General features: G+C 39.2%; 1 protein-coding gene and 1 pseudogene across 1 annotated transcript in view; both read right to left on the bottom strand.

The window, feature by feature from the left end:
* Hivep3 (human immunodeficiency virus type I enhancer binding protein 3) overlaps window positions 1-10,424 on the bottom strand; it is a 464,424-nt gene that overhangs the window by 425,669 nt on the left and 28,331 nt on the right. The gene's annotated exons all lie outside the window — the stretch shown is intronic.
* Window positions 8,674-9,492, bottom strand: LOC101566537 (annotated as a pseudogene).

Raw genomic sequence — 10,424 nt, 5'->3', positions numbered from 1 at the left:
TATTTATTTTTTCTTTTCTTTTTCTTCACTTTCTGTAGGGATTTAAAGTTTAACATATCAATACTTGATGAAAAATACCAGTTCTGTGCTATGTCTAAGATGTTTGATATTTAGACAGATAGGTTAAGCTCAACTGCCTGTTATAGGGTAATAATATCATTAAGCTTCTCTTCTGGAGTGTTAACAACTTAAGTTTGCAGACCAAAAATTAGAGAAAAAGAAGAAATACAAGGACAGCCAACATTTTGGCCCTAGCCTTTGAAGGTCAGTCAGGATTTGGGACATAACAGAAATTTCTCTACAGGATTTCATCTTAGGAGACAGTGGGAAGATAGCAGAAGACGGTGGACTTGCACCTTCAGAAGACAAGTGGATCTGCACAAGTCATGAAGGTGAAAGCGCTCTTATAAGAGAAGAAAATAGGGCATGTGCCATCTCTCCCCTCAGCCCCTCTGTAGGACAGTACGAGAAGGTAGCTATCTGTAAACCAGGAAAAGGGCCCTCACCCAAACCCATGTGGACCCTAATCCTGTACCTCCAGCCTCCAGATATTGAAAAATAAATGTACACTGCTTAAACTGCACAGTCTATGGTATTTTGTTACAGCAACCTGAATAAACTAAGATATAAATTTGATGAAACATGATGTCTTAGTCACAAAACAGCCAACATTTACAACTTAAAGGAGGATAGGCTTATTTTGGCTCATGGTTTTTAGTCCATAGCTGACTGGCTCCTGGGCAAGAAGGCTTGGCGGGAAGGTCAGGCAAAGGAAAGCACAGCTGCTCATATCATACACCAGGAAGCTGAGAGAGGGGAAGCCAGGGAAGCATAAGCACCTCCCCCACCTAGCCCCACCTCCTATGAGCACATTCAGCTGTGCAGTCATCAGTGGCCCAACCCACTGATAAATGTAGCACCCCACAAGCCATTCTCTTTCTAAAAGTCCCACTTCTGAACACTGAAGTCCTTGCAGGGACATTCTAAATCTAAACAATAATATATTTTATTTCCAAATCTGATGTGCTTGATACAACATTATATCTTGGGTTTTGTTTTGCCAGGAGTGAAGTAAACTGGGTGGCTTAAGCAATAGAAATTTATAGTCCATAGTTCTGAAGGCTAAAGTCTGAGATAAAGGATCTAGAAATGTTTGTTCCTTCTGAGGGCCAAGGAAAGGATCTGTTCCAAGTGTCTCTACTTGGTTAGTAGATGGCTGTCTTTCCCTAGTCTGTTCACATTGTTTTCCCTCTACCAAGTCTGAGTCAAAATGAATTTTTCTAATAACACCAGTCATACTGTATTAGAGCCCACCATGGTCACTATTACCTTTGTAAAGAACCAATCCCTCAGTAAGGTCACATTCTGAGACAGTGCAGGTTAAGACATCCACATCTGAATTTTGAGAATCACAATGCAATCTTCACACCTTCATTCCTTCTTGGTATCCTAACTCAAACTGTTTTTTAACCCATAAAAAAATCTTCTTTTCCCAAGTGTTTCCCTAATATACTGTTTAAAATAATCTTTTGAAATCTTGACAAGAGCCCTAATTCCTTCTTTATCATTCTTGCTGTAACAATTCAAATGTCCTCAACAATAAATTGCTAACAGAAGAGGAAAGAGCCACAGGGAAACTTTAAAGGGTGGGGAAAAACCATCCTTTACTAATATTTCAAAATTTGTCCAACTTCATTAAATCAGACCAAGATGCCAAATTTGCTGGGCCAAACCAGTAGCTGTCTTCCATGGGTAGGGAATGCTCTGTGCCACTCAGCACTCTCCATGGAATCACTTCATCACAGCAGAGAAGTGACACCTAGGACACCTGGGAATCTTAAGCACAATGCAAAGCAGCTTACCAGAAACAAGAAAGTTTTGCATTTCATGGTTAAACTTTAAATGCCACACGAATTTGATGCCACATTACTTGCTGCATATGTGGTAATAGGTTTTATGAGGAAGACAAATTCAGAACAATCCCCTTCATTTTGACAGACAACCAGAACAATGCAGTTTATCCCATGATTCCACGTGCACCTGGCATGACGCCCCATGCCTGAGGAGCACGGCTGTCCAGGGAGGATACAGGAAGTTCCACAGATAAAAGGGTTTTGTTTTCAGCAGAAAAGAATCTTCATTTTGGCACTGCCAGGAAGCCAGTCCTTTTCCACCCAAAGGACAGCATTTCCTGCACAGCAGATCCATGCTCTTCCCCAGCGGGTAGAGAGATTCCACAAAACGAACAATGAAGCTTCACCTCAGCGAGGATGAACATCCTGCAAGGAAAGCACAGGGCCGAGGGCAAAGTAGCAGAGGCCATTAAGGAAGAAGAAAGCCCAGGGCACTGAAGAGCAAGGGAGTGAAAGGGTGTGTCAGGAGTGCATAGGAAAGCAGAAGGGAAAAGCAGAGGAAAGGGATGTACTGATTAGGACGTGATCAAGGCCAGCACAGTCTAAAATGCAGTAAGACAATCGAGCACAGATAAAGTAGGGCCAACCAAAAGTGTCCACAGCCTGTGCTTTGCAGAAGACCTGGAACTGCCACAATGACTTCTTCCATTGCAGGTCCTGTGACTCCATCCTACTCACTAATTTCCATCGGCTTGTAGTATCTAACATCAATTTTAACAAAGTTTCTAGATACTGATGGCACTGAAGTTGCCAGATAATTTCCAAAATTCACTCTGAATTCTGACTACATAATAAATTTAAGTTTGGAAATTACTTAACCAACTTGAATTAATGCAACTCAATGACAAGCATTTTCTGCCAAGTCTAATATGTTAGAAGAAGGAGCTCCTTGTTGATTTTAATCTGCATCTCTTGGTTATTTGGCATAAACTCTTGAGTGTGTTCTAGGCTCATTCCCTGTAGATCCCAATCCAAAAAGATCCCATTCTGTTCCTTTCATCTTTGCCCCAGTTGCTCTGATAAAGATGACTGTTATGGTTTGTGTATAGATGTCCCCCCAAAGCCTCATGTAGTCATGAGGCAGCTTCTGGAGTTTGTGATTGATTATTGCACATGTGGATGCCACACCTGCCCTGGGGCAGGTAATTTGCATTTCATTGTAAGGAGGGGAGAAAGGCTAGCTAGCTGCCTGAACTGCTGCTGCTCCCTTTGTTCTTGCTCTTTGCCATGGCCAAAAAAGGTTGGTCTCTGCCATGTGCCACTCTGTCTTGGAGCCAGCTGAGTATGGACTGAAACCTCCACTAACTGTGAACTAAATAAAACTTTCCTTCCTTAATTCTAGGCATCAGATATTTGTCCCAGCAATGAGAGAAGTGTAACTGAGACAATGGCAAAGCAAGAAGTCACACATTTGCAACTTCCACACCTGTCTCTGCAAGAAAGGTCTTGCTGCTAGCAATGGGCAGCCCCACAAAGCAGCAAGGGAAGGCAAAAAGCAGCCAGTGTCTCCAGATCCACCCACCAGAAATCTGAGGAGCTTGTGGCTGATCACATGAAAACACAGTCAGCAGCACAATGGCAAAGAAGGGAAACTGAGTGTCTTGTTTGGAGTGCAGACAATGTTCAGTCCTCAAAATCAAGTATGTTCAGAAGGAAACTGACTGCTCTCTAATTATCTGATTAAGCTTTAAGTTCTCCATTTGGTAGAGATTCAGTCCATATAATTGGAGGTCTCTCCTTCATCCCCATCTCCCTAGAGATAAATCTAAATCCCTGGTTCCTTACTCAGTGAGTGCCAAGGCCTTAGGACTTTGCCTAAATCCAGATGAAGTGAGGTAAGACACAAACAAGAAATAAAGATAGGTAGAAGATAAGGAAATTATAGTTTTTAGGCCTGATCAAAGCTATCTACAGTCATTCGTATCTGTCCCACATATCTTTATTCATGAGGCTTTTTTTCACGTTCAGGCCCATCACATCTACATCCTTTAATGTAGGTGATAACATAAGAACAGCAGCCTGCCTTTAAGAAATTGATTCAAGAGGATCAAAGAATGTTTTCAAGTAAAACATCTTAGACACCCCCATCTTAAAGGATGCTTCCAAGACCACATAAATCCCCAACACCAACCCACAGTGTGTTTTACCTTGAAGAACCAGCACTCCCTTCTGGGTGTATATTTCTATGATCCTGTTTAATAAATCTGCCTATTCCTCTCACTGACTCAGCCTGAAATGCTCTCAATGGCAAGAGTTGATGAGACAACTGATGGTGGAGGGGGAAAATTGAGGTCCTCATATCCTCTTTGATACGGACCCCATCTGGTGACACAGTCAGCTTAGATGGTTTTACTATTGAGCTCTCCAAATTGCTAGGGGTTTGTGTAGTCTCTGTCCCTCAGGTCCAGCCCACATGTAATGCACAGAGGACCTCCTCAAGGGCACAATGGCTGCTTTTCATCCTTTCCTTTCTGTCATCCTTTCTTCTCGTCATGGGCACAGTCACCTCATTGGGAAGGGGTGAAGAAGCACTGGAGAAACCTTCTACTCACCAGTCATCTTGCTAAGTCTTTAGCCCTTTGATGTCCCAATGAGGACCAGACCTTAGAAATCAAACACCAAGCCCTTTCTTTTGGATTGTGTTTGTCCTCTGAAGCCATGACTATAAAAATTCACTAGCTGTCCAGGAAGACGAGTAGGCCATAACTAAAAGTAACAGAGGGGAAGGCACAGTGTGCATGCCTGCAATCCCAGTACTCTGGGAGGCTGGAAGAAAGATCAGAAGTTCAAGTCCAGTGAGTGAAACTTGGAAAGATCCATTCTAAAAATTTAAAAATGGTTAGACTGGGTGGGGTGGCACAGGCCTGTAATCCCAGAGCTTGGGAGGCTGGAAACAGAAGGATCACTACAAGTCTAATCTGTGTAGTGAGATCCTACAGATCCTATACTAAATACATAAAACAAAATTTTAAATGGCTAATAATGTAGCTTCAGCAAAGGCTCCAGGTTCAATTCCCAGTACTGAAGAAAGAAGGAAAAGGAAAGAGAAAGGGAAGGATAGGACAGGATGGGACAGGACTGGACAAGACAGGACAGAAAAGGAAAGGAAAGGATCCATGTCATGAACAACTAGAAATAATATCTGTCCATATTACCTGATGTCTCAGTTACTTATCTCTCATTGCTGGGAAAAAACACCCAAAATTAAGGAAGGAAAGGTTTATTTAGCACATAGTTAGTGGAGCTTTCAGTCCATACTTGGCTGGCTCCAAGGCAGAGTGGCACATAGCAGAGGGCAGTAATTCATGGTGGTGGAAAACAGCAAACAGCCAAGGGAGGAGCAGTGGCTGCAGCAGCTAGCAAGCCTCTCTCCTTTCCCTATAGTGTATTCAGATTATCTGCCTCAGGGCAGGTGCAGCACTTACAGCCACAATCCCATCATTGGATCATAAATTAATCACTAATTCTATAAGCTGCCCCAATGACTGCATGAGGCTTTGAGGGGACAATTAGACACAAAACAGAACACCTGGTTCCCATATGGCAATGAGTAAGTCTGTTTTCCATTCATGTTTTGTTCTTTTTAAACTTTCCCCATGTTAAGTCCTTAATAAAAAAAAAATCACATAATTAAATGCTGTGTGGACTGGCTTCAGAGACTGATAGAAAGGGTAAACTGGGCTTTGGCCTTTCACCCTCTTCAAGGGTGAAACACTAAGTAACATTTAAATGTGGTTTAAATGCAAGGGAAAAGTCATTGATTTCTTTTAAGATTGTATTTGAATATAACACCCACAGATGAGTGAATGTATCAAAAAAGATTGGAGCCACTACATTATTTTTCTGTATGTTCTATGATGTTTAAATTATTTTCACTGGGAAAATATGTGTTCTATATAAAAATGAAATGGGGGAATGCATATGGAAAATGAACAGATAAATGCAGACAGGCAAGAAGGGGGAGAAAGATATACCTTCATTAGTTTGGTACATATCTTTCCAGAAATTTCCAATTAAATATATATTTCTTTATACCACACTTTGCAAATGTTCATTCACTCACTCTTTATGTAACCTATTTTTACTGATACACACTTTAAGTATTACCAATTTTAGTATTATATACGTCTTAACAAATATATTCTGATACACAGCCATAGGTTTGTGTACAAGTATTTCTTGAGATAAAGGTCCTAGAAATAGACTGCTAGGCCAAATAGAATGCACATTTTACATTTTAAAAGATGTTACCAAATTCCTCAAAAACTGCTGTATAAACAGGAAATTCCAACAATATTGTTATCATTTGGATCTCTTTTTTTCATTCCCCAAGTTATTTGTTCTATTGTTTCAAAAAAATTTTCAGAATAGATGCTAATTTGTTTCATTTACACTGCTTTTATTTTAGTTTATTAAAAAGAAAATTTTGTGCCACTGTTTCTTTTTTGTAAGAGTCTTTTTCTTTTTTGTCTATGACTTGTACTTTGAGTAACACTGGGCTATTCTTTTAAGATTAAGGTATAGAGTATATTAACAACAGTCATTTTCCAGTAATTTTGTTATGAATTGTGTGTGTGTGTGTGTGTGTGTGTGTGTGTGTGTGTGTGTGTGTACCAGGAATTGAACTCAGGACCTTGCACTTTCCAGGCAGGAGCTGGTGCTAATAAGCTATAACCCTGGCACAAATTTTTTTTTATGGGAGAATTTTTGGTATCCATTTGGATCTTGAATATCCACCAAAGACCAATTTGTTAAAGGCTTGGTCCCCTGGATGGCAACTTAGGCACAAGAGAAGCATTATAGGTAGCACTAACTAAAGATCCTTATGGCCCTGGGGTGTGATCTGGGCTTGAAGACATGGGCTTCATGCCCTCTCTCTGTTTCCTGGCAATGAGGTGAGAAGCTTGCCTCACCACACTGTTCAGCCATGATGAGACTCTTTGCTGTAGGCCCAAAGCAACAGAGCCACTGGTCATGGACTGAAACTGCCAAACCTGACAGCCAAAATAAACCTTTTCTATTATAAGGTGACTATTTCAGATATTTAGTATAGTGATGGAAAGCTACTTTAGAAGGATGCCCAGTGAGTAAGAGAAGGTTTCTCTAGTACTTCTTCACCCCTATGTCCGATTTATTTCACTTTAATACTATAGTCTCAAGGAGCATCCAATTACCTCAAAATGTCTTCAGCTTATCCTTCTTTATACCAGAGTATTGTATAAAAATAGCACACCTTCTTTAGCATTCATCTGTTCATGGGCATTTGGGCCCTTTCCAAGATTTAGCTATTATAAATTGTACTGCTATAAACACGGGTATGAATATATTACTGCAATAGTATACTTTAATTTTTTTCAGGAAGATACCAAGAAGTAAAATAGTTGGGTCAAATTGAACTACTTGACAGTTTTTTGTTTTTTGGGTTTTTTTTAAAGTTTTTTACTTATTTATTTTAAAGAAAGCATAAACATTGTATATTAGTATGGAATGTCAGCAAATCTATTTTTCTTCACCCTTTATTCTGTAATCTGGCCACTCCACAAAATACTTTAGGATTCCTATTACTGAATACTAAGACCAAATCTCATTTTGACTAAAAAGCAGTACAACAGTGGCTGGTAAAACTTTACCAGTTGCACATTATTTTGAGAGTAATAAATGAGCACCATAGATGGGTGTACGTGTAAACTCAATTTCTAAGATGTAATAGCAGCCAACTATTCCATTTAACATTTGTTACATTTTAAAAATTCAGTGACATATAAAATTTTAATCAAATCAGATGTTTTAATCCCATATTGCTTTTTCATTTAAAATCCTTAATAGAAATTCTGTATATAACCTGACAAATTGCATGCAAAGATGTGTATATTATATATGTATACATACAAAAATGTATGCATATATATTTTTAGCTTTGAATGCATTTAAATATCTTATTTAAGTTTATCTGTAGAATATATGATCACCTGAAAGTCTGTACTACAAATTTGATCTTAGCTATTGAGAAATACTGGCTACTCAAAGTTATGAGGCCAAAGAACTGCTATACAGCTTGGGATGTACTAGACATACAAATTAGTCAAACAAGATTGAAATGAGCAGCTGCTCACCAAAGAAATACATTTTTGTCTTGATATTTCCTGCTAATAGTAAAAAGACAACATCCTTACAATGACCTTACACTTTTGAAAGTTTACTAAAGAAAAATCTCACTATTTTCAAAAATACTAACCATTATATAAATACAATTTTTTTCATAGTTGAATTCTCCAGCTAGAATGTATTTTTAAAAACTTCCTTTGGACTATTCCATTTAGCACTTCAAGTTTCCATTCTGCACCTCTGACAACTGGCTCAGATTTGTCAGGCTTGCATCAACTGCATCTTTCAAAATTTGTTACTGTGTTACTTACGTACAAAAAAGTAATAGTGAGTAACTGCACCAAATTTCAAAAGCAACATAGTAATGAAAAATCCAATCACATGTAATACAAAAAGAAAGTACAGCAGGGATTCCCTTCCCACCACATTAGTGATATATAATCTTGTTTTTTTCTTCCATGCTTTTAAAGTAATATTGTAACTTTCATTTGCTTAACTTGTCAGGAGGATGAAAAAAAATTTTAGGTGGCCCACCTTAAATTAAAAAACTTAAATAGACTGAAGTACTTTTATTAATATACACGTCAAATTACTGAGATGATGACTTCATGTAATTTTCCCCTTCCAGATGGCACTTGCAGGAAAAAAATGCAAAGATGTCTACAGACTTTAGATGTTTACTTGAAAAGATTCTTCAACAGCAGTTTGATACTGGGTTTCCTCATCTAGCTGAAGATTCACAAATTCTCTATAATCAAACTGATGTCTTTGATTTAGATGACTAACGAAATTTCTAGTAATCGAGCTAGGATCTCCCCAAGGAAGGGACACACAAATAGGACATGTCACAGGAACTACGTGAAATGGGTGGTTACTATTACAGTGATCCAGTAAGCGTTGTCTGGTAAAATTAGACTCTTGACACAAGGGACACTTAAAGGTAGGATGGCCAGAAGAACTTGTATTATCTTGGTAAGTATCTGCATTATCAGATGTGGATGTTTCACTCCTATTACTGTTCCCTATAGAATCTTGAGAAATCTGAAAGTTTGGAATGACAGAAGAAACACCATACTCATCCTGATAGTTCTTACAAGATTTGTAATGATGTCTCATGTAATAAAACTTAATCTGTTTTGTACAACATCTGCAGTGACCAGAAAACTTTCGCATGATGTTTTCAAGATCTAAGGCCCGTTCTGCACATGCTCTTTCTATTCTAGTCACATTTCCATGACACAAGGGACAATGTGTTCCACTTTCTCTCATTGCAGTCAGGAAACATTTTCTACAAAAAACGTGCTGACAGGCCGCGGTCTGCACCGGCGTCTTCAGCACCTCCTGACAGATGGGACAGTAGAAATCGTCTTCAGTGTAGGACGTGGCCGCGGAGAGCTCTTCTGCCATGGCGAGAGGTGGGGAACAAGGTGATGGCGGCGGCCGAGGTGGCGGTGGCAGCCGGGGCCCCGACTCTCTGCGCCTACTTGACAGTTTTTTTGAGGACTCTCCCCACTGATATGCACAGTGTAAACACCAGCCTACACTCCCACCAACAGTAAAGAACAGCACTTTTTTCTTCATACCCCTTTCAGCACTTTTGTTTTCTTGGTAATAGCCATTTTTTCTGGGGTGAGATGGTATTTGAGATCAGTGTTTTTCTAATTTGCATGTCTTAAATGACCAGTAATGTTGAACTTTTTTTTTAACATATTTATTTTCCATTTGTACTTCTTGTCTGAGAAACATCCACTCATTTCAGATGCCCATTTTTGGATTAGGTCTTTAAATTGGGGCATTAGTGTTCTTCAGTTCTTTACATACTCCTTTGTCTGAGGAACAACTAGCTAAAATTTATTCCCGATCTGTAGGTTGCCTCATCACTTTATTGTGGTTTCTTTTGCTGGGAAAAAGCTATTTAATGAGATAAAATTCCATTTGTTGACCTTTTGTATACTTCCCTGTGCAATCAGGGTCTTTTTCATGAAGTCTTTCCCTAGACCTATGTTTTCAACCATTCTATCTAATATACCTTCGAATAGATTTAGAGTTTCTGTTTTAATACTTAGGTCTTTGATCCACTCAGATTTTAATTAAGTGTATAGTGGAAGCTATGTTTAATCTGGGCTTACTCTTCAGCATGTAAAAAGGCAGTTTTGGGGGCTTGCCCATTAGCTCAGTTGTTTAAGTGCCTGCTTAAGCAAAGTAGTCAGGCTCAGGATTCTGTGGTTTGATCCCCAGATCCTCATGCCTTACCAAACATGCCCTTAAGGCATCCTAAGCCAGCCAAAAAAATAAAAAATATTTCTGAACTTTTGGGGTCTGGGAGATGGCTCAGTAGAATAAGCGCTTGTCTGGCAAGTGCAAGGGCCTGAGTTCAATCCCCGGTTCTGCCAAAATAAATAAATA

Source organism: Octodon degus, unplaced genomic scaffold (assembly GCF_000260255.1).
Source record: "Octodon degus isolate 3935 unplaced genomic scaffold, OctDeg1.0 scaffold00245, whole genome shotgun sequence".
NCBI classification, from domain to species: domain Eukaryota; kingdom Metazoa; phylum Chordata; class Mammalia; order Rodentia; family Octodontidae; genus Octodon; species Octodon degus.
This window is presented reverse-complemented; position numbering and strand designations above follow the sequence as displayed.